This window comes from Camelus dromedarius, chromosome 17, assembly GCF_036321535.1.
Source record: "Camelus dromedarius isolate mCamDro1 chromosome 17, mCamDro1.pat, whole genome shotgun sequence".
Lineage (NCBI taxonomy): Eukaryota > Metazoa > Chordata > Mammalia > Artiodactyla > Camelidae > Camelus > Camelus dromedarius.
In genome coordinates this window covers 2982264-2995419 of record NC_087452.1, presented here as the reverse complement: position 1 = coordinate 2995419, position 13156 = coordinate 2982264, and the positions used below count along the sequence as shown (strand labels likewise).

Sequence of the window (13156 nt, the reverse complement as noted above, 5' to 3'; positions counted from 1 at the left end):
TTTCACTGAATGCAAATTGTATCTCAATTTTAATATATATATTTTTTTAAGTCACATGAGAAAATGTTTAAAAATACAGATCATATTCCCAGGCTCCACCCTCTGGGGATTCTGATTCCAGAAGTTCGGGCCTGGGAGCCTGAATCTGTACAAAGTCATTCAGGTAATTCTGTTTCCTGACTAGAGTTAATGCGACCCACTCCCCCACCCCCACACCCCCTCTCCTTTTTATTGTGTTGAGTGATTTTTGGTTTGTATGTCGGTTTTTACAAGAGGGAGTTGACTGACTCATAGACCTTTAGAAACAGGAGCAATTTCCACTCTTTCTGCCCTCTCCCCGATACCCCTAACCCCTTCCCCTCAGTTCAGGTTTCCAAATGAAGCCTTTGAGCAGGTAAGGTGAGTAGGGAAACCCTGAATGAAGCCACTCAGGACAGAAGGCACCAGGGCTGCACGCTCCAGGGAGCTCAGAGGTGCAGTTAATGGCCTGTGTACCTGTTAAACAGCATGTCCAGGCCTTTACCCATGTTTACAAAAAGACCTCAGGGCAAGATTCGCTGGCGTGGACAACAGTTTGTGCCCTGACCAGCAGTGGCCCCGCCACCCTTGGCCTGGGACCCCAGCCTAGTTCCTCACTCACCATGAGGGTCTCCAGGGTCCACCTGGCTTCTCCACTGCTCATGCTATTTCTGTCTCTGCTGCCCCGAGAATAAAGCCTAACCCGTTCACCCAGCACCCAAGGTCCTCCACCACCTGGCGCCTGCTCCTCCCTCCAGCTGGGTCTCCTCGAGGCTTGTTCTACAAACACACTTGACTATTTCATGCCGCAGTGCCTTTGCACCTGAGATGCCCCCCACCCAGAATGCCAGCCTCCACTCTTCTCCTCTGCTCACAGAAGTTGCCAACTCCAACATCACCTCCTCTAAGGCGCTGAAATGCCTCCTGCCTACAACTCTGCCCTCCTGCGCACTCAGGGACGGCACCCCATGGGTGGCAGCTGCCAATGTCCACCTTCCTCTGGGTTATGAGCTTCTCGAAAGCCAACAGTCTACCCCGGATCCAGTGGCCAGTCAGAACTGACAATAGCAAGGTTTATCAACCAAAGAAATGCGGCACATTTCAAAAGAGCTCCCGTTCACACTCGAAGGCCGCCCTGGGCATTTCCACACCCAGAGCTCCTCCCCAGGACCCATAAATTCAAAGAAACACTTTGGCCAAGATAAGTTGGCCAGCACGTGAGAGTGAGATGAGGCCCCGAAGAATCCAACCCTAGCTTACAAGCTTCTGCAGAAGTGGGGGGTCAGCCCACACCTGCTGGCTGACCCTGGGGTTCCAAGGGTGCCCCTAGTTCCCACCCAGACCCCCTCCAGCCGTGGCCAGGCTGCATTCCAGGTGCTCCTTGTAAATTACTTTTCAGCTCTTTCCTATATGCAGGAATGTGTTCAATGACTCACAAGTGTCTTATCATCTCGGGACCTTTGGAAAGGCTTTCAGATAAAGTCTGACCGGCTCCCAAATCCTTTGACAGGCTGACAGGTGGAGAGTTAAAACACCATCCCCAGGGCCCACACTATCTCGTGGGGGACCAACACTTGAGTAGGAAGAGTGGCAGGGCTCCCTGAGGAGGAGAACAGGGACGGAATCGAGGCACCAGAGGGGCCCACGCACTCACCCTCCAACTCTGAGGAGCAGGCACCTCTGACCCTTGGTTTCTCCAGGTCCCCGTCCAACTTCAACTCCCTGGGACATCAGTGACTAAAGCTCCACGGAGCCCAAACTCACAGCTGGCCAAGGGAAGGCCTTTGACGCCGAATCCTGCCGCTTTCCAATCAAAGTTCTCTGGTGGCTCTCAGTCTACCCATCTGTGAAATGGGCACTTCCCACTAGGGCCACAAAACAGATGTGACTGGATCTCCGCAGGATGAGATGGGAGAGAATGGGCAGAGGAGGTCGACAGCGGCTGCTCCACAGGTCAGTACAAGGACATTCCCTTAGGACAAGAGCAGAAGAGTGCCCCTGGGCCCTGCCACATACCACAGTGACCTGGGACCTCGTGACACCCTCTAATCGGCAGCTCTGAAGCCGAGCCTGGCTTTACAGCTTACCACAGGCTTATTCAGCTTCATCTCCCTCAATCCCCTCAAGGACGCAGGGAGGCTGGCTTTGGCGTCCTTGCTGCCTGGATAGCAAAGCTGAGGTTCAAAGAGGCTGAGGGAATCACCCAAGGTCGCCTGCTGACTAAAACAGAGGCTCAGTTCTTGGTCTCAACCCCCTGGGGACCAGCTCCTACCTCTTGGTCTCAGCTTACCCCATAACCGGTTTACTCCACCCATTACACAGATGAGGAAACTGAGGCCAAAAAAAGATTGCCCAAGGTCAACAGGGGGCTGAGCCAGGCCCAAGACCTCTAGCCATTCCATCAATCCCGCTCTATGATGGGTTCTCAGCCATGGCCCTCGGTCCCCCTCCAAGCTCCTCCTGACAACATCCTGATGGAATTCCTGCCCCTACTCCACCCCCACACCTCCCGGTGCCCACCCCACACTCCCCAGTTGACTCCCTGGTCGAGAGGGAGGCAGGCGGTTGCTAAGCGCTCACTTGCTCTCTCTCATAAAAATAAACTCCTTCTGGCTGGGAGGCTCTGGATGAGATCCCCTCCCTTCCAGCCAAGAAAAAATTAAAAAGAAATTAAGAAAAGATCTCCTTCATGACATTTATTTTAACATCAGCAGTGCCAAAGCAGAGGCCAATTCACCCAAGTCCAAAAGGAGCCACGCGCCACTCAGCCTCAGCCCCAAGACCCTCTGTTCAAGCATCTGGGTGGTTACTGAGCTGATTTATTTCCCCAGGCAGGAAATGGGGACCCGGGCTGCCTCCCAAGCCTTTGGGGCTGGTCCTGGGGGAGGCCGGGATCTGGCAGAGGCTGGGCAGTGACCAAAATAGCCAGGCCAGTGGCCCTGCCCAGTACACACCTCCCTCTGAGTGCCCGAGAGGGCAGCCCACAGGTCCCCCTTTAGCCCAGGACGAAGCCTCGGGGCTGTGGGAGGAGGTCCCTGAGATTCTCTCTCTGGCTTCCCTGGTGAGAGGGGGACCAGAACCTCCAGCTCAAAAGAGGAACCCCCAGAAGGAAGGGAAAGGTCTAGAGGAGGATGTGTCCTGCTGTCCCTGCCTACTGGCCACTTGGCTCCCAGCTGTCCCTCCGGGCCTCCATCCTGCCACTCAAGGAGGGTGGATGTTGGCACTGCCACCTGCACGCCGCACACAGGCAGCACCCTTGGAGCCTTGCCGCCCTATCACCTCTCCCCACTCAGTGCCTGCCCTGGAGAACCAGCACTGGCTTTTTGGCCCTCTAGGCAAGGGGGACACTCCCTCAGGTACAGCCAAGGACACACGAGAGTCGGCAACCAGGGACCCAGAGACAGAGCCACACTCGGGGACACACGTGCACAGCCAGGTACGCGGAGACATGGTCACACACACACAGGTTCACACAGACACCCACGAGGACACACAAGGGCACACATCCGAAAACACAGCCACACTCAGGTATCTCACACACCCACACCAGAACACACACATGCACAACCCGACCCATGAGTAGCAGGCACACATCCGGACACACAAGTGCATGCTGCTAGGGACGTGGAGAAACAGCCGCCCTCAGGAGCACACAGACACACGCAAGGACACGGGGATGCACACGGACACCCAGGGAGACTGAGACACCGACAGAGAGAAGATACACACACCTGCCTCCTGCACTAGAAGCCTGAGCCCTTTCGCCGGTAAACAATAAGAGCCCAGCGGGGGGCTGAGCGGGCGACCACTCCGTCCCTCCCTCGGTGGTGAAAGGGGCGCCGAAACTGGGGGCCCTGGGCGGGCAGGAGGTCGGGGCTGGGGAGGGGGCTCCGCGCGCCGGGCCCCGGCTCCCTCGGTACCTGGGGCGGCCGCGGCGCTGCGCTCGGCTGTGCTCGGTTCCGCTCGCCGGGGGCTGCCGGCCGGCTGGATCTCTGGCCCGCGGGGTCCGCGCTCCGCGCTCCTTCTCGGCGGGGCTCGGCTCCTGGGCGCGCGGTCCTCGGGGCTCGGCGGGGGCCAGCGAGCGGGGCTGCAGCCAGGGCCCGGAGCTCGGCGCTGGCGGCGGCGCGGAGGAAGCGGTAATTTATAAGCGGCTTCTTCCTGACCTCGCGTGTCTGTTGTCTGAGCAGGCAGCTCTCAGCATCACCCATCCTGCTGGGTGGAAAAATACCAGCTTGGCCGGGCCGGGGGCGGGGCCAGGGGTGGGGCCGGGGCGCCCAGCCCCGCCCCACACGCGGACACACACACACACACACGCACACGCACACACACATACACACACGCACGGACGCGCGCGCGCGCACACACACACACACACACACACACACACACACACATCCCGCACACGCACGCGCGCTCGGGCTCGGACACACAAAGAGCCTGGGCTCGCCGAGCGCGCGCGCACACCCTCATGAGTCGGGCGAGCACTCAGTCCCCTGCTTCCCCCATGAGAGCACTCTTTTCCAGGAAACCCATTACCTCCAAACCCTGGTGCCAAGGGCTGCAGCGGGTCCTCAGCCCTCTCCTGATTTCCCATAAAGAGCAAGAGAACCCCGGACCCCTACGTGCTCCCTCCCAGCACAGCCACCAAACCCCACTATTTACCCTTCCACCTGGCACATGGGGTGCAGCCCCAGCTCCTTGAGGAGGAAGGTCCAAACCACTCCACTGCATCCTCTTGGGCCATCATTCAGGTTCCCAGAGCCTCGGTGGGCTCCTCAAAGAAGTGGGCACAGCCACTCTGCCCTAGCCGCCTGCTCCAGACCTGAGGGTGACATGAGAATGTGACGGGAAACCAGTAAAGAGCTCCCCGGATCCTTGGCCTTGTCTGGGCTGGGTGATCTTGGGGGATGACTCAGGCTCTCTTCCATGCCTCAGTTTCCTCATCTGTAAAATGGAAATACAGATAATAGAATTTATCTTCTCTGGCTGCTATGACGACCCAAGGTTAACAGTGTTAGGAGCTCAGAACAGCTCCTGGCACACTTAGAAAGTGCCAAGCGAGTGTCAGCAACTGTGACTATTTTTAAATGAAAATGGGGAATGTGCCATTGTTCTTGTCCTTATTTGCATGAGCGGGTCCTCAGAGACCACTTTCCACACCGGTGCCCTGGCTGGGCTTGAGGGAAGTGCTGTGTGACTCCCAGCAGGCCCTTCCCCTCTCTGAGCCAGGGCACTCCTCTCGCTTTCTCTCACTCCCTCTCTGCACCTGGAGGCTGTGTGGAAAGCGCATAGATCCTTCTACCCTTTAGACTGAGAGTGAAAGAAGAAATACCAGACAGGCCCCGCAGAGGCCACCCCCGACGCCAGACCTGGCCCAGGCCGGAGCCGCTGCCTGCAAGCGCTCGGTAAACCCTCTTCTGAACAGCCCCAGACTGTGGACAGGGATGTGGGGAGCAGGATTCCGGAGGTGCCCTTCCATCTCTCCCTGGTGTCCTCGTTGAGCCCCCTGCTGTCTGACTCCATCTTGACCTTCTACAGGCACCCCCACCGCAGCTGCAGCCACACCAGACATGGGCACAGGCCCTCCATGCCTTTCTCCAGTGCCTCCCCTGCCCTCCTTTGCGGGCCCAGGCACCCCTTCCTCCAGGATGAACCAAAGGGCCAGCAGTGCCTCAAGCATCCCAGCCACTGCCTGTCTCCCGTCCCGTGGGGCTGACAGGCATCAGCCACCCCCCGCGCATACGGGCGCGGCTCCTCAGGACGCCAGTGCCCCCCAACCCCGTCCTGTGCCAGTTCCCAGCCCTGAAGAGGGCAGAGTTTGCGACCCTGGGTGTACTTGTGTGTGTCCCTACCCCCTTGCTCCTGGAAGAGACCGTGAGCACCAAGGAAGCGAAAACGTTGGCAGCAAGGAGGGACCTTCAAGGAAAGCCAGGCAGAGGTTTCCTTCAGAAGCCACATTCTGGCCTGAAATTCCTTTGAGACTAATTCTTTCCACTTCAAGAACGGAAATCAATTGCGGGGAGGACTCACGGACGGCCCTGGAATTAAAGGCAGTGAATGAGATTTTGAAAAGGCTGCTGGACGATGCTTTTTTTTTTTTTTTCCTCAGCAGCTGGCAATAATAAAGAGAAATCAATCCAGGCTTTGAACAAAACCCTTCACCCCTTGCCAGAGAACAGTTCATCTCCTCTGTCTATCAGACAACCGACAAGAGTTGTTGAAATGCTGCTGGGGGTCCAGCCATGCTGGCCCATCTGGACGCACAGGGAGGTCCCGGCACTAGCCCTGCCCACGGCTGTCTGGCCAGCCTCCATGCCCTGGGAATGGCGCTCCCTGAAGACAGGAGTCCCCGTCCTGGTCACTTTCTCCTGGGTGCAGCCCTGTGTCCACATCACTGGATGTGGAGGGACAGATGGCTGCGCCACGGAGACTTTATCAGCGCATCTGAGCCACAAGAATCAGCTTCCTGCCCACCCCACCCCCCTTCCTGCCTGCAAAGCCCAACTTCGCCCTTCCTGGGCTGTGCGACCCAGGGTGGTCCTGTGATCTCTCTGTGCCTCAGTTCCCTGATGTGTCAAGCCAGACTGGCCATAACCCCCCTGCCCAGGTTGTTGTGAGGATTGAGTGGAGGTGACTCATGCCAAGCACTGAGACTGCCGCCTGGCACCCAGTCTAGCGTTGGGTCAGCCAGACACCGCCGGGTCAGCCAGACACCGCCAGCCCTGCCGCCTGCGTGCCCTGGGCTTTTCTACCTCCTGGCTTTCACCCCCGTTGTCCCCTCCCCTCTGCTTGTTCCTTCGCCCAGAGCACTTTGCCCACTGCCCTCCTGCAGCCTGGATCTCCGCCAGGCTGGGAGCACCCAGAAGGCAGGGGTCCCTAGCAGCGCCCAGCCCAGCACGGCCGGAGCGCAGAGGATCCTGGGAGGTCCTGGCCGGATGTGGTCTGTGGGTGGCAGACCTCCAGGGTGCACTTCCTCCCCTGCCCCCAGGGAAGGGAAGGTGTCAGTGCTGAGACAAACCTGCAGGGGAGGGGACCCACACAGGAGCATTCATTCCCCCCCGCCCCACCCCCGCAGCTCAGCTCTCCAGCTCCTCAGCCCCTCAGGCCTGGCCACCCTTGTCTCCCTTCTGGTGACCGCAGGCCTCCTCCGCACGTCCCCTCCCGCCCCAGCCCATCTCCACACAGCAGCCAGAGGGGTCCTGCGACTCTCCTCCACCGCTGGTGAGGCATGACCGCACAGCTGCCGCAGAAGACAGGTCAGCAATTTCTCACAAGGTTAAACATCCACTTCACCGATCAGCCAGCAATTCGACGCCCAGGCTCTGACCAAAGAGACACGAAAACAGATGTCCACGTGAGACTTGTACAAGAATGTGAATGGCGGCGTTACTCCTGAGAGCCAGGAGACAGAAACAGCTCCGGCTGCATAGACCCGCAGGAGAATGGAGAACAGATGGATGGAGGACTTCTGAGACGCCCCAAGCCAGGGGGAGAAGAGGACATCATAGAGCACCATTTAAATGGCCATTTATAGGGACTCGTTTGAGTCTATGGTCTTGGAAATAGGGGCAGTTGTTTGCCCCTGTAAGGGGGTTGGGGGGGGGCCGGAAGGACCCTGAGAGAACCTTCTAGGGTTGGAAAGGTGCCACCCTCCTGATGTGGTGAGCGCCCCGCAGGTGTGTACCTATGCGGTAAACTTTAGATCTGAGCATATCACTCAGTGTGATGGACACCTCAGTAAAAGTCAAAAGATCTTCAGACCCACTGAGGTTTTCCTGCCTTGAACCAGCCCACACTCCCCACAGCCTCTGGGACCCCCAGCTCTGTCACTCACCTCCTTCTCCCCCTCCAGCCACATAGCCCTCCAGGCTTGCCTCAGACCCCGGGCTCTCCTGCGAAGGGTCTTCGTTCTGGCCGTCCCGCCTGAGTACTTCCCAGCAGCCTTTCCAGGGCTGGTCCCTTCCCGCTGTTAGGTGAGTGTCTCCTCCCCTGAGACCTGGTGATATTGTCACCCTAACTTGGGTGAAATGTTCCTTGATGGTTTACACGTCCACCTGTTCATATGTTTCCACACCTAGGCTGCCCGATTCACATGGCAGGGTGGAGTCTGCTGGGCCAGCGCTGTACTCCCAGGGCCGGAGCCGTGCCTGGCCTGTGGTAGGTGCCCCCCCAGACATCTGCTGGATGAGTGAACGGGGCTGTGGCTGCCTACAGATGCAACACCACCCACATACTGGACACCCCGCCTACACACATTCACGAACTGCAGAACTGTTTGTGTAGCTGGGGTTAAACCCTCCCGTCCTCAAGGCTGTGCATTCAACCCCACGTGGGAGCCCCTGCCTGGAGAGGCCTGGATCCAAGCCCTGAAAGGTCCTTAATGGCTCCGTAACCCCGGGGGCCTCTGTTTGTCCGTGTTTCGGTCTCCCCATCTGCAGCACGAACGGTTAGCCAAGGTGGCTGAGATCAGCCCCCACTGACTGCAAAGTGCACGTGCTCTCCCGGGGACGAGTTCACAGGCAGAGTCAACGGCATGGTCTGGCTCTCCGAGTGTGGCCCCTAGACCAGCAGCAGTGCCTGGAACCCTGTGGGAAATGTCCAGTCCCAGGCCCCCCCCCCAGCCCTCTCAAATCCGAAATTCGGGGGCCAGGCCCACGGTCCTGTTTCACCAGCCCTCTGATGGGCACTGCTTTTGAACCTCAGCTGCCCAGGGCCATCACCCGGGAAGCTCACAAAAATCTTTCTAGGTCTGGGGCCCATCCTCCGAAATCCTAATTTAATTAGATAGGAGGCTTTTTTAGAAATCAAGTTCTCCGGGCAATTTGGATGTCTCGTCAGAGCCGAGAATCCTCGACCTGGAGGGTGCTGGGCCTCTGGGAGCATCGCCGTCTCCCAGACATACCCGGGCAGGCCTAATTCCTTTGCATTCCTGCCCGGCCTCTCATGGCTGCCTTCTTATATTTGGTTATTTTCCCCTCCCGCCCCAAACACAACAATTCAAAATATTCCCAGCTCCCAGACAATAAACAAAGCCAAGGAGGCAAGCTCCCTGACTGTTTTGTTCCCACTTATGGCCTGATCCAAAACTGGCCTGATTGGGCCCTTGGGACTGGTCGTCTGAGCCAGACGGGGTGGGCCCCCGGCACGCAGGCTGCCCCAGCTCCACTACTGGAATCCCAGAATCGGTCTCAGCTCTAGGTGACCCTAGGCACCCTCTGTGGACACTTCTCTAGGAACATGGAGGCTCAGAAAGGGCGAGTGACTTGTCCCAGGACACACAGCAGCGCCAAGAAGGCCCCTCTCCTCTGTGGTTTCTGGCCGTAGGGCAGATGTGTGGGCTCTGGGAGTCAGAGAGAAGTGCATTCAGTTCTAGGTCAGCCCCTCACCAGCTGTGAATCTAGGTGAGGAAGCAGTCCCAAACGGAGCCTCAGTGTGTCCATCTGCAAAGTGCGGGTGGCACCAGAGCCCCGTCCAGAGTTACTGCAGAGGTCACGGCCTGCCCAAGGCAAGTGCTCATAATTATTCTGTCATTCTGATTATTTTTGCAAAGATGGCAAAACCAGCTGGCGGGAGCAAGTGAGAACAAGGCATGAAGGATGGCGGGAAAGGGGGCACAGGGGAGGTTATCCGTCAGGGTCAGATGCCGGGGTATGGGGCTCGCTTAGGAGGGTGGGAAGGGAAGAGACAGGTCCAGCTTACCAAGGGGGTCCTCGTTAGGCCCCAGGGAAGGAGGGAAGCCAGTACCCTTCTTGTGCCAGTGGGGAGACCGAGGCACGTGGGTGGAGTCCTGCCACGTGGGCCCTGCACCTGGTCTCCAGGGACGTCACTGTTACTCGTGCTTGGATGCTTCTGTGGCAGTTTTGAGCCTGATCTTCTCCACTTGTGTATTGAAAGCCTTGGGCCCAGCACGTTCCTTAATTTAACAGTGGTGGAGCAAACGGGTGACAGCAGGCTGTTCCTCGTGCTGGTGGGACTGCCCACGTGCGTCCGTCTCAATATTGACAAGCTGTACATCGAGCTGTGATGCTGTTGAATAAAAGCTGTCCCGCTCTCCCACCTTGGTGGGTGTATTTCCAGGGTGAGCCAGGGGCCAGGTTTGAATGAAAACTTCTGTCTCCTTGGAGTTCTGTACTGCAAGCGGTGGCGGGGAGAACCCGACCTCCATCTGAGATGGCTGGTGGCCCCCCTCACTCCCCTCCTGCCACCGCTGGCTCCCCCCTTGTCCTTGGGCAGCCTTGCACACTCAAGTATACGCACAACCCGGCCCCCCATTCCAGCTCAGCCACACCCGCACCCCTCACAGAGCCCCGCCCGTCCGCCCTCGGGCTCGGTTCACACCCACGGACCTCTCCATGCTCAGGTGGATGGATGGGGGCGGAGCTGGCGTACCGAGTGTGCCAGCTCTGCGTGCCCACATCTCTTTGGCCCTCATTCTGGGGGAAGGTGCACAGCTCTGGGGGGTGGTCCCAGCGGGGTCCTCTAAGGCATGGGCCCCCCTGCCCGGGGCAGTAACAGTATCACCTGCACACAGTGGACGGGAAGATGAAACGGGTTGATGCAGGGAAGGATTTAGGACAGGGCTTGGCTCATAAAAAGGCATGATTCCAGTTATCGACAGTGAGGCTGAGAACTCCCAGGGTAGCTGAGCAGAGGCAGAGAGGACAGGAGCTCCCACTCCAGCAAGGGAGGGGATCAGTGTTGCCAGGCACTGAGCTACATGCTCACAGGCATGACTTGGCTGACCCCACCGGGGAGACTGAGAGGGACCCATTTTGTGGATGAGGAAACTGAGGCACAGAGGTGATGTGCCACCTACCCAAGGCCACACAGTGGAGCTTGTCACACTATAAGTCATGAGCCTTGCTCCTCCCCACAGGCCGGAGCAGGTGATAGACACTGAGCGGGGAGGGAAGACAACTGCCACGTGGTCGGCAGAGGGGGCCGCGGGCACCTGGTGTTGGGGGTGTGCCCCACGACCACTGTCGTTCAGCACGCAACCGCGTGTGACAGAATGTGGGACAGCTGCCTGCAGGGACCTTGATTCTTGATACAGATGGTCCCATGAAGCAAGGAGTTAAAAATCGTGCGATCATCACTTGCATTATGACTGTCAGTGCAGTTGCCCTGATGCGCAGTAATGATCCTGCATGGCCTCCTCTCGGCTGTACCTGCTGTGGGGTTAGGACACACAGGCTGAGTCTGTCTACTCGGCCTTCAGAGTTTACTGCTCCTGCTTCGCTCCGTCTGTGGCCACCCGGGCACGACCCAGAGCTCCGGGATGGGAGCGCGAAGTCTCTCTTGTGTGATTTCCTGGAAAGCACATAGGAATCCAGCTCAAATCCAGCCTGGCCACCAATGCTCTGTGACCTTGGGCAAGTCACTGACCCTTTCTGGGCCTCAATTTCCTCAAACATAAGGGGAGGTTGGGCTGGATGAGGGAAAGCCACCCCTGAGAACTTAATCCTTGGAGACATCTCCGAACGGGACCTGTTCAGGTAAGAAGGGAGTTCTCTTTTCAGTTGCCATTTTGTCCCTCAGAGACCTCGAGAAATCTCTGCTAGGTGCTCGCGTGTCTTCAGCACCCTTTGTCACCTGCTCTTCTTTTCCAACTAAGATGTTCCCGGATCCAAGCTGTCAGGCAACTGCCTCTGGCTAAGTTAGCTGGTTTTCATTGTCTTTATTTTTGAAGCGCCTTCTATTTATGGAAAGGATCGTGGTCGTCCATTTATAGCAGCGACGGGAGAGATTTACTTTTTAGCAAAATGTGTGCAAGTTAAAAACGAGTCTGTCTGAAGGGAAAAAAATTAAATGAGTCGTGATTTTGGAGACGTGTTAGTATTAGGCTGCCGCAGCAAGGGACCACGGTCTGGGTGCTTCAAACAGCAGAAGTGTATTCCATCATGTTTCTGGAGGCACGAAGTCTGAGGTCAGGGTGTTGGCAGGCTGTGCCCCCTCTGAGGCTCTGGGCGGGACCCTTCCTGCCCCTTCCTCGCTCCTGGTGGCTTCCATCCGGCCTGGGCGTGCCTCGGCGTGCAGCTGCGTCCCTGCAGCCCCGCTCCTGTGTTCACGCAGCCTTCTCAGTGCGTCTCCGACTTCACACGGCCATCCTAGTCCCTGTCCAGGTTTCCCTCTTCTTATAAGGACACTGGTCATCTCGGGTTAGGGCCGCCCTAGTGACTTCATCTTAATTTGATGACATCCGTACAGACCCTGTTTCCTAATCAGGCACTGGGGGTTACGGCTTCAGCATATCTTTTGGGGGCACAGCTCAACACACGATAGGTGAGTTACGGCAAAAGAAAAACTTGTCCGGGGAGGCCTAATGGACAAAGGTTTGGGGAATCCTGCCCAGGCCAAAGGAGCACGGGAAAGGGGACACCCAGCCCTGCCCTCGTGGCCAGGGCACCTCGAGAAAGCCCAGCATCCCCTTTTCTCAGCCTTGGTTCCCCAGGGTTTTCAAACTGGGTTTCACAGAACCCCAAAGGGGCCTGGGGAGAGTTGAGGAGGGGGGTCAGAGGGGGCAGAACCCCAGAATCCCCAACATCAGAGACAGTGGCAAAATATTTTGTTTGACAAAAAGGCACCAAAATAACTTAAAAAATAAAAACACTTAAAAACCACTGGGTGAGTGGATCAGTGTGACTCCTCCCAGCCTGACACATGCTGAGTTTAATTTATTCCCCTCCCCAGGCCTTGCTGCTCCCTTTTCTCTGGGAAGAAAGCGTCTCTGCACAGATTTCACCCTCAGGAAGGTCCCAGTCTGAAAGCTCCCCTGTGCGTGCCCCGCGGCAGAAGGACCCCAGGGGGCAGCTCAGCCTTGCTCCGGCCCCTGCGGGCTTTCCTCTTCCCTTAACTTGCTGCCAAGTGTCCTCCTGCCTCTGGGAGTTGGTGCCCACCGTCCCCTCTGCTGGGGACTTTCTTCCTCCCCTTCCTCACCCGGTCAGCTCTGCTCACGCTTGGTCCCATCCTCGGAGAAGCCTTCCCTGATCCTCTTAAACCAGCGGAGCCCCCACCCCAGTTTATAATGTCTCGAATACGGCTAGTTCATCCCTGCCTATGCCTCAGACCCACCTTGGGAGCTTTTTAAAAATGCCTGATCCTTATTTACAAAACAGAAACAGACTCGGACATAGAAAAC

At 57.6% G+C, this 13156-nt stretch overlaps 1 protein-coding gene across 2 annotated transcripts in view; it reads right to left on the bottom strand.

Moving 5' to 3' along the window:
• The window catches only part of SLC6A6 (solute carrier family 6 member 6), a 75688-nt gene extending 71465 nt beyond the window's left edge, over nucleotides 1-4223 (bottom strand). For both annotated transcript variants that reach the window (XM_031470987.2, XM_031470988.2), the window contains exon 1: nucleotides 3939-4223. The gene's annotated coding sequence lies outside the window, so the exon portion shown is untranslated. The remainder of the gene's footprint in view (nucleotides 1-3938) is intronic.
• Nucleotides 4224-13156: the final 8933 nt, after the last annotated feature.